A 17672-nucleotide genomic window follows, 5' to 3' on the forward strand; every position below is an offset into this window, starting at 1 on the left:
CTACTACTGCTGCTGCTGATGTTGTTAGGCTGTACTCAAAGTGATTGGATGGGATGTGGTGGAATTGCGGGTGGGGGTAGAGACTCTGCAGGGCAATTGTGTTCCACCAGCGGCCCTTTTAATTAAATTAGCGCAGAAAGTCGTTCATCAGCGAGACTCGCAGAGAGAGAGAGAGCTCATCATTAGCTGTGTGCAGAGAGAGGGGAGAGTGAGGAGAGTGGGGAGAGAGTGGGGGGACAGTGGGGGGAGAGTGGGGAGAGAGTGGGGAGAGAGAGAGGAGAGAGTGTGGAGAGAGTGGGGGGAGAGTGGGGGGAGAGTGGGGAGAGAGTGGGGAGAGAGTGGGGAGAGAGAGAGAGTGGGGGGAGAGTGGGGAGAGAGTGGGGAGAGAGAGAGAGGGGAGAGTGGGGGGAGAGTGGGGGAGAGTGGGGAGAGAGGGAGAGAGGGAGAGTGGGGGGAGAGAGTGTGGAGAGAGTGGGGAGAGAGTGGGGGGAGAGAGAGTGGGGAGAGAGAGAGTGGGGAGAGAGTGGGGGAGAGTGGGGAGAGAGTGGGGAGAGAGTGGGGAGAGAGAGAGAGGGGAGAGTGGGGAGAGAGTGGGGAGAGAGAGAGAGTGGGGAGAGAGAGAGTGGGGAGAGAGAGAGTGGGGAGAGTGGGGGGAGTGGGGAGAGTGGGGGGAGAGAGAGAGGGGAGAGTGGGGAGAGAGTGGGGAGAGAGAGAGTGGGGATAGAGTGGGGAGAGTGGGAGAGATAGGGGAGAGTGGGGGAGAGTGGGGAGAGAGTGGGGAGAGAGTGGGGAGAGAGTGGGGGGAGAGTGGGGAGAGTGCGGAGAGAGTGGGGATAGAGTGGGGAGAGAGAGAGAGGGGAAAGTGGGGAGAGAGTGGGGAGAGAGAGAGAGGGGAGAGAGAGAGTGGGGAGAGAGTGGGGAGAGATAGGGGAGAGTGGGGGAGAGTGGGGAGAGAGTGGGGAGAGAGAGGTGAGAGTGGGGAGAGAGTGGGGGAGAGTGGGGAGAGAGTGGGGGGAGAGTGGGGAGAGATAGGGGAGAGTGGGGGGAGAGTGGGGAGAGAGTGGGGAGAGAGTGGGGAGAGAGAGAGAGGGGAGAGTGGGGAGAGAGTGGGGGAGAGTGGGGAGAGGGTGGGGGGAGAGTGGGGAGAGATAGGGGAGAGAGTGGGGGGAGAGTGCAGAGAGAGAGAGAGAGGGGAGAGTGGGGAGAGAGTGGGAGAGAGAGAGAGGGGAGAGTGGGGGGAGAGTGGGGGGAGAGAGAGAGAGAGTGGGGGGGAGAGAGGGGAGAGAGTGGGGGAGAGTGGGGAGAGTGGGGAGAGAGTGGGGAGAGAGAGGGGGAGAGTGGGGAGAGAGTGGGGAGAGAGTGGGGAGGAGAGAGTGGGGAGAGTGGGGAGAGATAGGGGGAGTGGGGGAGAGTGGGGGGAGGTGGGGAGAGAGTGGGGAGAGAGAGAGAGAGGTGAGAGTGGAGAGAGTGTGGGGGGAGAGTGAGGAGAGAGTGGGGGGAGAGTGGGGAGAGATAGGGGAGAGTGGGGGGAGTCTGGGGAGAGAGTGGGGAGAGAGTGGGGAGAGAGTGGGGAGAGAGAGAGAGAGAGAGGGGAGAGTGGGGAGAGAGTGGGGAGAGAGAGAGAGTGGGGAGAGAGAGAGTGGGGAGAGTGGGGAGAGATAGGGAGAGTTGGAGGAGAGTGGAGAGAGAGTGGGGAGAGAGTGGGAGAGAGAGAGAGGTGAGAGTGGGGAGAGAGTGGGGGGAGAGTAGAGAGAGAGTGGGGGGAGAGTGGGGAGAGAGTGGGGGAGAGTGCGAGAGAGAAGGGAGAGTGGGGAGAGATTGGGGAGAGAGTGGGGAGAGAGTGGGGGGAGAGTGGGGAGAGATAGGGGAGAGTGGGGGGAGAGTGGGGAAAGAGTGGGGAGAGAGTGGGGGCGAGTGCAGAGAGAGAAGGGAGAGTGGGGAGAGATTGGGGAGAGAGTGGGGAGAGAGTGGGGGAGAGTGGGGAGAGAGAGAGAGGGGAGAGTGGGGAGAGAGTGGGGGGAGAGTTGGGATAGTGGGGAGAGAGTGGGGGGGAGAGTGCAGAGAGAGAGAGGGGAGAGTGGGGAGAGATTTTCTAGAGAGTGGGGAGAGAGTGGGAGAGAGTGGGGGGAGAGTGGGGAGAGAGTGGGAGGCAGAGAGAGAGAGGGGAGAGTGGGGAGAGAGAGGGGGGAGAGTGCAGAGAGAGAGGGGAGAGTGGGGAGAGAGTGGGGGGAGAGTGCAGAGAGATAGGGGAGAGTGCAGAGAGAGTGGGGAGAGAGTGAGGGGAGAGTGGGGAGAGAGTGGGGAGAGTGGGGAGAGAGGGGGACAGAGAGTGGGGGGAGATTGGAGAGAGTGGGGAGAGTGGGGAGAGAGTCGGGGGAGAGTGCGGAGAGAGGAGAGAGAGGGAGAGAGTGGGGAGAGAGTGGGGGGAGAGTGGGGGAGAGTGGGGGAGAGTGGGGGAGAGAGGGGAGAGTGGGGGGAGAGTGGGGAGAGTGGGGAGAAAGAGATACACGGAGAGAGAGACACGGGGAGAGAGAATTTTTTTTGTGTTGGGTCTTTCATTTAAAAGGGGGGGGGGGGGGTGTTACATAAAGCAAGAAATTAAAAAAACGAAATGATGAACGGAGCAAAGTGCCGACTACACCGAGCATCTTCTTGTTTACTCTGATTGTAAAAAAAAGAGAGACACGGGGAGAGAGAGACACGGGGAGAGAGAGACACGGGGAGAGAGAGACACGGGGAGAGAGAGACACGGGGAGAGAGAGAGACACGGGGAGAGAGAGACACGGGGAGAGAGAGAGACACGGGGAGAGAGAGACACGGGGAGAGAGAGACACGGGGAGAGAGAGAGACACGGGGAGAGAGAGACACGGGGAGAGAGACACACGGGGAGAGAGAGACACGGGGAGAGAGAGACACGGGGAGAGAGAGACACGGGGAGAGAGAGAAACACGGGGAGAGAGAGAGACACGGGGAGAGAGAGACACGGGGAGAGAGAGACACGGGGAGAGAGAGACACGGGGAGAGAGAGAGACACGGGGAGAGAGAGACACGGGGAGAGAGACACACGGGAGAGAGAGACACGGGGAGAGAGAGACACGGGGAGAGAGAGACACGGGGAGAGAGAGAAACACGGGGAGAGAGAGAGACACGGGGAGAGAGAGAGACACGGGGAGAGAGAGACACGGGGAGAGAGACATGGGGAGAGAGGGACACGGGGAGAGAGAGACACGGGGAGAGAGAGAGACACGGGGAGAGAGAGACACGGGGAGAGAGAGACACGGGGAGAGAGAGAGACACGGGAGAGAGAGAGAGACACAGAGAGAGACACGGGGAGAGAGAGACACGGGGAGAGAGAGACACGGGGAGAGAGAGAGAGACACGGGGAGAGAGAGACACGGGGAGAGAGAGAGAGAGAGACACGGGGAGAGAGAGACACGGGGGGAGAGAGAGAGAGAGACACGGGGAGAGAGAGACACGGGGAGAGAGAGAGACACGGGGAGAGAGGGACACGGGGAGAGAGAGACACGGGGAGAGAGAGACACGGGGAGAGAGAGACACGGGAAGAGAGAGACAAGGGGGGAGAGAGACACGGGAGTGAGAGTGACACGGAGAGAGAGAGACACGGGGAGAGAGAGACACGGGGAGAGAGGGACATGGGGAGAGAGAGACACGGGGAGAGAGACACGGGGAGAGAGAGACACGGGGAGAGAGAGACACGGGGAGAGAGAGAGACACGGGGAGAGAGAGACACGGGGAGAGAGACACGGGGAGAGAGAGACACGGGGAGAGAGAGAGAGACATGGGGAGAGAGAGAGACACGGGGAGAGAGAGACACGGGGAGAGAGGGACACGGGGAGAGAGAGCCACGGGGAGAGAGAGACACGGAGAGATAGAGACACGGGGAGAGAGAGACACGGGGAGAGACACTGGGAGAGAGGGACACGGGGAGATAGAGACACGGGGAGAGAGACACGGGGAGAGAGAGACACGGGGAGAGAGAGACACGGGGATAGAGGGACATGGGGAGAGAGAGACACGGGGAGATAGAGACGGGGAGAGAGAGACACGGGGAGAGAGAGACACGGGGAGAGAGAGACACGGAGAGAGAGACAAGGGGAGAGAGTGATACGGAGAGAGAGACACTGGGAGAGAGAGACACGGAGAGAGAGACACGGAGAGTAAGAGTGACACGGAGAGAGAGACACGGGGAGTGAGAGATACACGGAGAGAGATACACGGAGAGAGAGACACGGGGAGAGAGAGACACGGGGAGAGAGACACGGGGAGAGAGAGAGAGACATGGGGAGAGAGAGACATGGAGAGAGAGACACACAGGGAGAAAAAATAATAATTGTTGGATCTTTCATTTAAAAGGGGGGGAGGGGGTGTTACATAAAGCAAAGCATTAAAAAAACACAAAAAAACGAAATGATGAACGGAGCAAAGTGCCGACTACACCGAGTATCTTCTTGTTTCCTCTGATCGTAAAACAGAGAGTAGGGGGAGAGAGAGGAGAGAGAGGGGAGAGAGGGGAGAGCGGGGAGAGTGTCCACCCACCAACACCCCCTACAGCCCTGTTAGAGGCTACACGGGGGATCTTTGTCTGTGTATAGGTGCTGCTGCTACTCGCTAACAGCACTTGCCCCTGCAGTCTGCTAGAGGCTACACGGGGATCTTTGTCTGTGTATAGGTGCTGCTACTCGCTAACAGCACTTGCCCCTTCAGCCTGATAGAGGCTACACGGGGGATCTTTGTCTGTGTATAGGCGCTGCTACTCGCTACTACTAACAGCACTTGCCCCTACAGCCTGTTAGAGGCTACACGGGGGATCTTTGTCTGTGTATAGGTGCTGCTGCTACTCGCTAACAGCACTTGCCCCTGCAGTCTGCTAGAGGCTACACGGGGGATCTTTGTCTGTGTATAGGCGCACTTGCCCCAGCAGTCTGCTAGAGGCTACACGGGGGATCTTTGTCCGTGTATAGGCGCTGCTACTCGCTACCACCAGCCTCTAACAGACTGTTGGGGCAAGTGCTGTTAGTAGTGTAGGGGTGCTATGGGGGGGAGTGAACACATGGCACGGGTAGGTTGTGGTTCACCCCAACACCTTGGTGGCTACAACAACGTCCGCTAAGGCTCCACACCCCACTGTGGGTATAAAGTGCACGGGGGGGTGGGGGAGGGAGCCAGGGAGCCAGGGAGCTCGGGGCAGAGCGTTGGGCCCCGAGGCTGAAGCAACCGGTGAAGAAAGAAGGCCAGCTAGGATAGACCCTGGGACTCCTGTGACCGCTGCCCTTCGCAGGGCCGGTACAGCAAGCCAGTGGCGCGGCCCCAGAGCCCCCAGAGGCCCCAGAGGCCCCAGCGCCCCAGGAGTCCTTCTTCTAAGGGCCTGTCCGGTCGGCGAGGTGTGCCGAGATTTGTGCCCTAACCAGGGCCAGATGATCTGATGGCCTCCCTTAGAGCCCTACCCGGAGGGACTGGGAGCCTAGAGCTTAGGCTTTAGAGAGCCCTGGGTGTGGGTGTGTGTGTTCCTGAGTTGTACGGGTGGAGGGACCGCTACCCCTTTTCTAGTGTAACCCTTGCTAAGGTTTAAATAAAGAGTGCTGCTTCTACTCCGCCGTCTCCGTGTCCTGGAACCCACTACAGTAGTAGTAGTGGCGAGTAGCAGCAGCGCCTATACACAGACAAAGATCCCCCGTGTAGCCTCTAACAGGCTGTAGGGGCAAGTGCTGTTAGTAGCAGCGAGTAGCAGCGCCTATACACAGACAAAGATCCCCCGTGTAGCCTCTAACAGACTGCAGGGGCAAGTGCTGTTAGTAGTAGCATGTAGCAGCACCTATACACAGACAAACATCCCCCGTGTAGCCTCTAACGGAGTGCAGGGGCAAGTGATGTTAGCGAGTAGCAGCAGCACTTATACACAGACAAAGATCCCCCGTGTAGCCTCTAACAGACTGTAGGGGCAAGTGCTGATAGTAGTAGCGAGTAGCAGCACTTATACACAGACAAAGATCCCCCGTATAGCCTCTAACAGACTGCAGGGGCAAGTGCTGTTAGCGAGTAGCAGCAGCACCTATACACAGAAAAAGATTCCCCGTGTAGCCTCTAACAGACTGCAGGGGCAAGTGCTGTTAGTAGCAACGAGTAGCAGCGCCTATATATAGACAAAGATCCCCCGTGTAGCCTCTAACAGACTGCAGGGGCAAGTGCTGTTAGTAGTAGCGAGTAGCAGCAGCGTATATACACAGACAAAGATCCCCCGTGTAGCCTCTAACAGACTGCAGGGTCAAGTGCTGTTAGTAGTAGCGTGTAGCAGCACCTATACACAGACAAATATCCCCCGTGTAGCCTCTAACAGACTGCAGGGTCAAGTGCTGTTAGCGAGTAGCAGCAGCACCTATACACAGACAAAGATCCCCCGTGTAGCCTGTAACAGACTGCAGGGGCAAGTGCTGTTAGGGAGTAGCAGCAGCACCTATACACAGACAAAGATTCCCCGTGTAGCCTCTAACAGACTGCAGGGGCAAGTGCTGTTAGTAGCAACGAGTAGCAGCGCCTATATATAGACAAAGATCCCCCGTGTAGCCTCTAACAGACTGCAGGGGCAAGTGCTGTTATTAGTAGCGAGTAGCAGCAGCGCCTATACACAGACAAAGATCCCCCGTGTAGCCTCTAACAGACTGCAGGGTCAAGTGCTGTTAGTAGTAGCGTGTAGCAGCACCTATACACACACAAATATCCCCCGTGTAGCCTCTAACAGACTGCAGGGTCAAGTGCTGTTAGCGAGTAGCAGCAGCACCTATACACAGACAAAGATCCCCCGTGTAGCCTCTAACAGGCTGTAGGGGCAAGTGCTGTTAGTAGCAACGAGTAGCAGCGCCTATATATAGACAAAGATCCCCCTTGTAGCCGCTAACGGACTGCAGGGGCAAGTGCTGTTAGCGAGTAGCAGCAGCACTTATACACAGACAAAGATCCCCCGTGTAGCCTCTAACAGACTGCAGGGGCAAGTGCTGTTAGTAGCAGCGAGTAGCAGCGCCTATACACAGACAAAGATCCCCCGTGTAGCCTCTAACAGGCTGTAGGGGCAAGTGCTGTTAGTAGCAGCGAGTAGCAGCGCCTATACACAGACAAAGATCCCCCGTGTAGCCTATAACAGACTGCTGGGGCAAGTGCTGTTAGTAGTAGCAGCAGCACCTATACACAGACAAAGATCCCCCGTGTAGCCTCTAACAGACTGTAAGGGCAGTGTTGTTAGTAGTAGCAGCAGCACCTATACACAGACAATGATCCCCCGTGTAGCCTCTAACAGACTGCAGGGGCAAGTGCTGTTAGCGAGTAGCAGCGCCTATACACAGACAAAGATCCCCCGTGTAGCCTCTAGTAGACTGTTGGGGCAAGTACTGTTAGTAGCGAGTAGCAGCGCCTATACACAGACAAAGATCCCCCGTGTAGCCTCTAACAGACTGCTGGGCCAAGTGCTGTTAGTAGTAGCAGCAGCACCTATACACAGACAAAGATCCCCCGTGTAGCCTCTAGCAGACTGTTGGGGCAAGTGCTGTTAGCGAGTAGCAGCGCCTATACACAGACAAAGATCCCCCGTGTAGCCTCTAACAGACTGCTGGGGCAAGTGCGCCTATACGCAGACAAAGATCCCCCGTGTAGCCTCTAACAGACTGCTGGGGCAAGTGCTGTTAGTAGTAGCGAGTAGCAGCACCTTTACACAGACAAAGATCCCCCGTGTAGCCTCTAGCAGACTGTTGGGGCAAGTGCTGTTAGCAGTAGCGAGTAGCAGCGCCTATACACAGACAAAGATCCCCCGTGTAGCCTCTAACAGACTGCAGGGGCAAGTGCTGTTAGTAGTAGCGAGTAGCAGCGCCTATACACAGACAAAGATCCCCCGTGTAGCCTCTAACACACTGTAGGGGCAAGTGTTGTTAGTAGTAGCAGCAGCACCTATACACAGACAAAGATCCCCCGTGTAGCCTCTAACAGGCTGTAGGGCAAGTGCTGTTAGTAGTAGCGAGTAGCAGCAGCGCCTATACTCAGACAAAGATCCCCCGTGTAGCCTCTAACAGACTGTAGGGGCAAGTGCTGTTAGTAGTAGCAGCAGCACCTATACACAGACAAAGATCCCCCGTGTAGCCTCTAACAGACTGTAGGGGCAAGTGCTGTTAGTAGTAGCGAGTAGCAGCAGCGCCTATACACAGACAAAGATCCCCCGTGTAGCCTCTAACAGACTGCTGGGGCAAGTGCTGTTAGTAGTAGCGAGTAGCAGCAGCACCTGTACACAGACAAAGATCCCCCGTGTAGCCTCTAACAGACTGCAGGGGCAAGTGCTGTTAGTAGTAACGAGTAGCAGTGCCTATACACAGACAAAGATCCCCCGTGTAGCCTCTAACAGACTGTAGGGGCAAGTGCTGTTAGTAGTAGCAGCAGCACCTATACACAGACAAAGGTCCCCCGTGTAGCCTCTAACAGACTGTAGGGGCAAGTGCTGTTAGTAGTAGCAGCAGCGCCTATACACAGACAAAGATCCCCCGTGTAGCCTCTAACAGACTGCTGGGGGTGTTGGTGGGTGACCATTTTCCCTTCTCTCCCTCTCCCCAACTCTCACCCCACTCTCTCCCCATCTCTCTCTAACTCTCTCCCCAACTCTCACCCCACTCTCTCCCCTTACTCTTCCATCTCTCCCCACCCTCTCCTCTCTCTCCCCAACTCCTCCCCCCACCTCCCTCTCTATCTTTCTCTGCACACTCACCCCCACTTCCCTCGTGATCTATTATTATTATTTTCTACCTACGTGACTTTACCGAAATAACTCAAGGGTACAAAGAGTGGAAGTTTTAAAAGTTTGGGGGGGGGGGCATATCCGGTCGACGCGGCCTTTAAAATGTTTATTTAAACCCCCCCCCCCCTCGATCAGCTAGGGCGGTGCGGTGGGCGAGTGGTCAGTTAGCCCCCCCGGGGAAGACAAAGGCGGCCGTGGAGAGGGTCACGTTGGGGCGGGAGGGGGGTGCCCGTGAGAATTGAACCACTGCTTAACACGATTTTTGCGCCTGGGTAGTAAGCGTCATTTTACAATTGCTTATGCCTCAAAAGTATATATTTTTTTTATTAAAAAAAAACGTCTATTATTCGCCACATGCACGCAACGTTTTCAAATTGACAAAAAAAATGAACATTTCAAAACGTTCGCTGCCCCGCTCACAAAAGCAAAGTTTTGCGGAGATTAATAATCGCTTTCTGGAGTTTTGAGGTATAAGCAATTGGAAAATAACACCTCCTAAACCAAGGCACCAACAAATTTACGCGACATTGGAATATATTTGATTGTTACACAGTGAATTATAGTAATAGGTTTTAGCCTTTTAACTGGCACAAAAAAAACTGACACCTTTATTCAAGGCATCGTGTTTGCAATAACCACAACACAAGCAGTCAAAATGCAAACAAAAAAAGACAACTCTGATAGTGATATTGGCACTGTACTTGAATTTGATTGGTCCACACCGGAGATGGCTTTTCTTAGAGCCCTTAGTCTCCACTGGTGTTGGACCAGAAGACGCCAAAAGGCGTACAACTCAAAACCAGCGCACTATCAGAGTATTGAGGACTCGGGGTAAGCCGCTTACATTATGAGACCTCCTTTGCCAGTAACAAAATATAGTAATAGGTTTTTACCCCTTTGATCTGGCACAAAAAACTGACACCTTTATTCAAGGGCAATGAGCAAGTAGATGTTGTTGAAAACATAACAAGTGGTGGGTTTATCCTTTGGGGCCGTCCATAAATGACGTCACGATTTTTGACCGCCTCCCTCCCCCCCCATCGTCACACGAAGTCACAAAAAGTCAGACACCCCCACCCCCCTCAAATATGACGTCACAAAAAAAGTAAAACACGCGTCAAATCGCTTTAAACTGTTAGCCATTGCAGCGCGTACTTAATGTGGCGCTGCACTCTGATGTTGTGGGTAGAAAACATTTATCAAAAAGTCAATTTAATCAAGCGGAGCGTGTTGTCTACATTTATTTCAAGTTGCGCGTTCTGATGTGACGTCACATTTCTCAAAACACCCACCACCAACTCGTCACCAATCGTCACAAATGTCTCACCCCCCCCCCACCCCAACCCCAATCCCCCTAGGTGCGTGACGCCATTTATGGGCGCCCCCTTTCTCTTGAAGTTTGCGTTGAAGATGTTCAAACGCCACAACGGGAACCTCATTGTGAGGTCATCAGCAAGCGTCTGCATCAACCACACACAGACACACGCACGCACGGCGCTGGTGTAGTGTTATATAATATATATTATATATATATTTATATATATAAACTTCTTTGTGAAGCACGCACTTCTTCGATTCATTCGGTAAAGTCACCACCACGTAGAGAATGAGAATAAAATAAATAAAATAACACGATAAAATTCTCACGACGTTTCGGTCACAAACGCAAGCGGCCGTACTCTTGAGTTGTGGCCGAAACGTCGTGAGAATTTTAACGTGTTATTTTTATTATTTTTATTCTCATTCTACGTGGGTGGTGACTTTACCGAAAGAACCAAAGCAGATGAATCCTTGCAGTCACGAAAGCTTTGAGTCGAAATTTAAGTGGAACGTGTTGTCCATATTTATTTATAAAGTTGCGCAATTTTGATGTGACGTCACATTTCTCAAACCTCCCCCCCACCACCTCCTCCTCGTCACAAATCGTCACCAATGTCTGACCCCGCCCCCTCCCCTCTTCCCCCTCCCCTAGGTGCGTGACGTCATTTATGGACGGCCCCTAAGGCAGTGACTTGCCCTACCCCCGCCTACGCATCTTCGTTCACAGCATAGTTTAATTTCATAGTTGTTTCATTTATGTTGGTATAGCCCTGTGAGCCACTCGGCTCTTGAATCGGATGCGACCGCTTCAAACAAAAAAAAACTAAAACATGAACAAGAAAAAAACATCTTAGAGTGATATCCTTTGGTTCTCTCGGTAAGGTCACGTAGAGAATGAGAATAAAATAATAAAATAACACGATAAAATTCTCACGACGTTTCGGCCACAAAGCAAGCGGACGTTTGTGGCCGAAACGTCGTGAGAATTTTATCGTGTTATTTTATTATTTTTATTCTCATTCTACGTGGGTGGTGACTTTACCGAAAGAACCAAAGAAGATGAATCCTTGCAGTCACGAAAGCTTTAAATAGAAGCACGCACTGTTTATTACATTCCCTTCTGCACAGTCCCTAACACACACACACACAATGGGGTATACGGTCCCATTAGCCGATGCCTAAGGATAGTTCCATAGTTTAGTTTCCATAGTTTCATTTATGTTGGTATAGCCCTGTGGGCCATTCGGCTCTTGAATCGGGTGCAACCACAACAAACTAAAACACGAACAAGAAAAAACATCTTAAAGTGACTACGTGTTGACTGTGCAAACAGAAAATCCAGGAAAAAAACATCAAAATATTCCTGAAATAGCACCGTACACCAACGCTGTGTGCTAAAAATCCCAGTGGGATGCAAGTCAAAATAACAACAACAACAACCACAAGAAAACTAAGATTAAGGCCACCAGTCTAACTCCGTACTACAATAAACAAAAACATGGCCAAACCCCCCCCCCCCCAAAAAACGTTTTCGAAATCACCAAAAATAAAAGCCATAAATGCATTGTAACACTGATCGTAGGGACTGCGACCGAATTTTTTTAACAATAAACTTACGTAAATAAATTATAACACCAAAATCTAGAGCCATAATTTAAGGCCACTGAATAAGCAGTGACAGCTAGGGGTTGTACAACTCCTCTAGAGCAGTTGAGGAGGTGTGGCCTACGGACTTGGCGGGACCACTCTGCTGCTGCTGACTCGTTCAAACATCAGACACCGGGAGTGTCGTGCTGCTAGCTATGGCTGCAGGTTTTTGTCACACGTGTTTTATATATATCTCGTTTATTGTTAAATTTAAAATCGCAGTCGCTACGATTGCTGTTGTTAAATTGTTTTCATAGCTTTATGTTGGCGGTTAATCTAAATTGTCTTATGGCTACTCATTGCTTTTTTTTTTCGGTAAAGTAACGTATGTAGAAATACATTAAAATTATGTTAAAACAAAAAAGCAATCACGACGTTTTAATATAATTTTAATGTATTTCTACATACGTGACTTTACCGAAAAAAACCAATGAGTAATTTTATGCAGTCACGAAAGCTTTAACACTTTATTGTCTTATGGTTGTTGTTGGCTTGCACCACGTGGATTTTTGCACGCGGCGTTTTAATAAGGTTTTTTTGTCGTGTGTGTGTTTTATATTTGCCGGTTTATCCCAGGATGTTTCTGTCGCGCGCCGTCGCTTTAAGATGTTTCTCTGTTCAAATTTTTGTTTGTTACGGTTGCACTCGACACAAGAGCCGCATGGCTCACAGGGCTGTACCTAATGAATGAAACTTGAAACTTGAAACTCATGAGTCGCCCGCTAACCTCAGCGTCGTCCGGCTGGAACCTAGGGGAGGCTAGCGAGACCCACCGCTGGCTAGGTGGGACCCCGACCACTGTTCACGCTGAGCCTTAGCCCTTAGAAGGGGGCTGGAAGGCTGAGACCCTGGGTCCTGACTATCCAGAACCTATGCTGACCCACCGCTGGCTAGGTGGGACCCCGACCACTGGTCACGCTGAGCCTTAGCCCGTAGAAAGTGGCTGGAAGGCTGAGACCCTGGGTCCTGACTATCCAGGACCTATGCTGACCCACCGCTGGCTAGGTGGGACCCCGACCACTGGTCACGCTGAGCCTTAGCGCTTAGAAAGAGCTGGAAGGCTTGGTCCAGGGTCCTGACTATCCACGACCTATGCTGACCCACGGCTGGCTAGGTGGGACCCCGACCACTGGTCACGCTGAGCCTTAGCCCTTATAAAGGGGGATGGAAGGCTTGGTCCAGGGTCCTGACTATCCAGGACCTATGCTGACCCACGGCTGGCTAGGTGAGTTCCCGACCACTGGTCACGCTGAGCCTTAGCCCTTAGAAAGTGGCTGGAAGGCTTGGACCCAGAGTCCTGACTGTCCAGGACCTATGCTGACCCACCGTTGGCTAGGTGGGACCCCGACCACTGGTCACGCTGAGCCGTAGCGCTTAGAAAGAGCTGGAAGGCTGGGACCAGGGTCCTGACTATCCAGGACCTATGCTGACCCACCGCTGGCTACGTGGGACCCTGACCACTGGTCACGCTGAGCCTTAGCCCTTACAAAGGGGCTGGAAGGCTTGGACCAGGGTCCTGACTATCCAGGACCTATGCTGACCCACGGCTGGCTAGGTGGGACCCAGACCACTGGTCACGCTGAGTCTTAGCGCTTAAAAAGGGGCTGGAAGGCTAGGACCCAGGGTCCTGACTATCCAGGACGTATGCTGACCCACCGCTGGCTAGGTGGGACCCCGACCACCGGTCACGCTGAGCCTTAGCGCTTAGAAAGTGGCTGGAAGGCTAGGACCCAGGGTCCTGACTATCCAGGACCTATGCTGACCCACGGCTGGCTAGGTGGGACCCCGACCACTGTTCACGCTGTGCCTTAGCGCTTAGAAAGAGCTGGAAGGCTTGGACCCAGGGTCCTGACTATCCAGGACCTATGCTGACCCACCGCTGGCTACGTGGGACCCCGACCACTGTTCACACTGAGACTTAGCCCTTAGAAGGGGCTGGAAGGCTGGGACCAGGGTCCTGACTATTTTCAGCCCGGGGCTTTCGGTCTTCGTGTGGGGGGAGGACTGAGCTCGCGCTTCCAGCGCTCGTCCTTTTATTACCGGTTTGTGGCTGGCTCTGTCCAATCCCATGCTTCCACGTGGAACCCCCTGATTGGTCCTTCCCAATCCGTTGGTTTGGATCCTCTTCACCTTATCTGACCCCGCTGGACGTCTGTCCCAGCGAGGTAACGCTGCATCGCCCCCTGATACATAGCGGCACTGCAGGTTATGGAAAAGCGAGCAGCTACCATCTCTACACTTGTGGTGAACATTCAAACTCACGGTGGCTCTGGCAACAGTGATAATGCAATAATCTTCGGTCCTTTCGGTAAAGTTACATAGGTATAAAATGAATTAAATATTTTCCTACCTACGTGACTTTACCGAAGGAATCAAAGAGTATGGATTCATGCAGTCACGAAAGCTTCAAATCAATAATAATGATGATGTTATAGGCATCGCCTTTGAAGCTGTTTGGCCTACACCAGATTGCTCTTTGTAGTGAGGAGTCTATGGTTCTCTGTGTAGTGGTGAGTCTATGGGTCTCTGTGCAGTGATGAGTCTATGGGTCTCTGAGTAGTGTTGAGTCTACGGGTCTCTGTGTAGTGGTGAGTCTATGGGTCTCTGTGTAGTAATGGGTCTATGGGTCTATGTGTAGTGATGAGGCTATGGGTCTCTGTGTAGTGTTGAGTCTACGGGTCTCTGTGTAGTGGTGAGTCTATGGGTCTCTGTGTAGTGGTGAGTCTATGGGTCTCTGTGTAGTGTTGAGTCTACGGGTCTCTGTGTAGTGGTGAGTCTATGGGTCTCTGTGTAGTGGTGAGTCTATGGGTCTCTGTGTAGTGATGAGTCTATGGGTCTCTGTGTAGTGATGAGTCTATGGGTCTCTGTGTAGTGGTGAGTCTATGGGTCTCTGTATAGTGATGAGTCTATGGGTCTCTGTGCAGTGATGAGTCTATGGTTCTCTGTGTAGTAATGAGTTTATGGGTCTCTGTGTAGTAATGAGTCTATGGGTCTCTGTGTAGTGATGGGTCTATGGTTCTCTGTGTGGTAATGAGTATATCGGTTTCTGTGTAGTAATGAGTCTATGGGTCTCTGTGTAGTGATGGGTCTATGGGTCTCTGTGTAGTAATGAGTCTATGGGTCTCTGTGTAGTGGTGAGTATATGGGTTTCTGTGTGGTGATGCGTATATGGGTCTCTGTGTACTGATGAGTCTATGGGTCTCTGTGTATTGATGAGTCTATGAGTCTCTGCGTAGTAATGAGTCTATGGGTCTCTGTGTAGTGATGAGTCTACGGGTCTCTGTGTAGTGGTGAGTCTATGGGTCTCTGTGTACTGATGAGTCTATAGGTGTCTGTGTAGTGATGAGTCTATGGGTCTCTGTGTAGTGATGAGTCTATGGGTCTCTGTGTAGTAATGGGTCTATGGGTCTCTGTGAAGTGTTGAGTCTACGGGTCTCTGTGTAGTGGTGAGACTATGGGTCTCTGTGTAGTGGTGAGTCTATGGGTCTCTGTGTAGTGGTGAGTCTATGGGTCTCTGTGTAGTAATGAGTATATGGGTCTCTGTGTAGTGATGCGTCTATGGGTCTCTGTGTAGTGGTGAGTCTATGGGTCTCTGTGTAGTGGTTAGTCTATGGGTCTCTGTGTAGTGATGAGTCTATGGGTCTCTGTGTAGTGATGAGTCTATGGGTCTTTGTGTAGTGATGAGTCTATGGGTCTCTGTGTAGTGGTGAGTCTATGGGTCTCTGTGTAGTAATGAGTCTATGGGTCTCTGTGTAGTAATGAGTCTATTGGTCTCTGTGTCGTGGTGAGTCTATGGGTCTCTGTGTAGTGATGAGTCTATGGGTCTCTGTGTAGTGATGAGTCTATGGGTATCTGTGTAGTAATGAGTCTATAGGTCTCTGTGTAGTAATGAGTCTATGGGTCTCTGTGTAGTGATGGGTCTATGGGTCTCTGTGTAGTAATGAGTCTATGCGTCTCTGTGTAGTGGTGAGTATATGGGTTTCTGTGTGGTGATGCGTATATGGGTCTCCGTGTAGTGGTGAGTCTCTGAGTCTCTGTGTAGTTGTGAGTCTATGGGTCTCTGTGTAGTGGTGAGTCTATTGGTCTCTGTGTAGTGATGAGTCTATGGGTCTCTGTGTAGTGGTGAGTCTATGGGTCTCTGTGTAGTGATGAGTCTATGGGTCTCTGTGTAGTGATGAGTCTATGGGTCTCTGTGTAGTGGTGAGTCTATGGGTCTCTGTGTAGTGATGAGTCTATGGGTCTCTGTGCAGTGATGAGTCTATGGTTCTCTGTGTAGTAATGAGTTTATGGGTCTCTGTGTAGTAATGAGTCTATGGGTCTCTGTGTAGTGATGGGTCTATGGTTCTCTGTGTGGTAATGAGTATATGGGTTTCTGTGTAGTAATGAGTCTATGGGTCTCTGTGTAGTGATGGGTCTATGGGTCTCTGTGTAGTAATGAGTCTATGGGTCTCTGTGTAGTGGTGAGTATATGGGTTTCTGTGTGGTGATGCGTATATGGGTCTCTGTGTACTGATGAGTCTATGGGTCTCTGTGTATTGATGAGTCTATGAGTCTCTGCGTAGTAATGAGTCTATGGGTCTCTGTGTAGTGATGAGTCTACGGGTCTCTGTGTAGTGGTGAGTCTATGGGTCTCTGTGTACTGATGAGTCTATAGGTGTCTGTGTAGTGATGAGTCTATGGGTCTCTGTGTAGTGATGAGTCTATGGGTCTCTGTGTAGTAATGGGTCTATGGGTCTCTGTGTAGTGTTGAGTCTACGGGTCTCTGTGTAGTGGTGAGACTATGGGTCTCTGTGTAGTGGTGAGTCTATGGGTCTCTGTGTAGTGGTGAGTCTATGGGTCTCTGTGTAGTAATGAGTATATGGGTCTCTGTGTAGTGATGCGTCTATGGGTCTCTGTGTAGTGGTGAGTCTATGGGTCTCTGTGTAGTGGTTAGTCTATGGGTCTCTGTGTAGTGATGAGTCTATGGGTCTCTGTGTAGTGATGAGTCTATGGGTCTTTGTGTAGTGATGAGTCTATGGGTCTCTGTGTAGTGGTGAGTCTATGGGTCTCTGTGTAGTGATAAGTCTATGGGTCTCTGTGCAGTGATGAGTCTATGGGTCTCTGTGTAGTAATGAGTCTATGGGTCTCTGTGTAGTAATGAGTCTATTGGTCTCTGTGTCGTGGTGAGTCTATGGGTCTCTGTGTAGTGATGAGTCTATGGGTCTCTGTGTAGTGATGAGTCTATGGGTATCTGTGTAGTAATGAGTCTATAGGTCTCTGTGTAGTAATGAGTCTATGGGTCTCTGTGTAGTGATGGGTCTATGGGTCTCTGTGTAGTAATGAGTCTATGGGTCTCTGTGTAGTGGTGAGTATATGGGTTTCTGTGTGGTGATGCGTATATGGGTCTCCGTGTAGTGGTGAGTCTCTGAGTCTCTGTGTAGTTGTGAGTCTATGGGTCTCTGTGTAGTGGTGAGTCTATTGGTCTCTGTGTAGTGATGAGTCTATGGGTCTCTGTGTAGTGATAAGTCTATGAGTCTCTGTGTAGTAATGAGTCTATGGGTCTCTGTGTAGTGATGAGTCTATAGGTGTCTATGTAGTGATGAGTCTATGGGTCTCTGTGTAGTGATGAGTCTATGGGTCTCTGTGTAGTAATGAGTCTATGGGTCTCTGTGTAGTGATGAGTCTATGGGTCTCTGTGTAGTAATGAGTCTATGGGTCTCTGTGTAGTGATGAGTCTATGAGTCTCTGTGTAGTGATGAGTCTATGGATTTCTGTGTAGTGATGCGTCTATGGGTCTCTGTGTAGTAATGAGTCTATGGGTCTCTGTGTAGTGATGGGTCTATGGGTCTCTGTGTAGTAATGCGTCTATGGGTCTCTGTGTAGTGATGAGTCTATGGTTGTCTGTGTAGTGATGAATCTATGGGTCTCTGTGTAGTGA

This window comes from Petromyzon marinus, unplaced genomic scaffold, assembly GCF_048934315.1.
Source record: "Petromyzon marinus isolate PM22_M1 ecotype Great Lakes invasive population unplaced genomic scaffold, UKy_Petmar_22M1.pri1.0 PM_Scaffold_176, whole genome shotgun sequence".
NCBI lineage: Eukaryota > Metazoa > Chordata > Hyperoartia > Petromyzontiformes > Petromyzontidae > Petromyzon > Petromyzon marinus.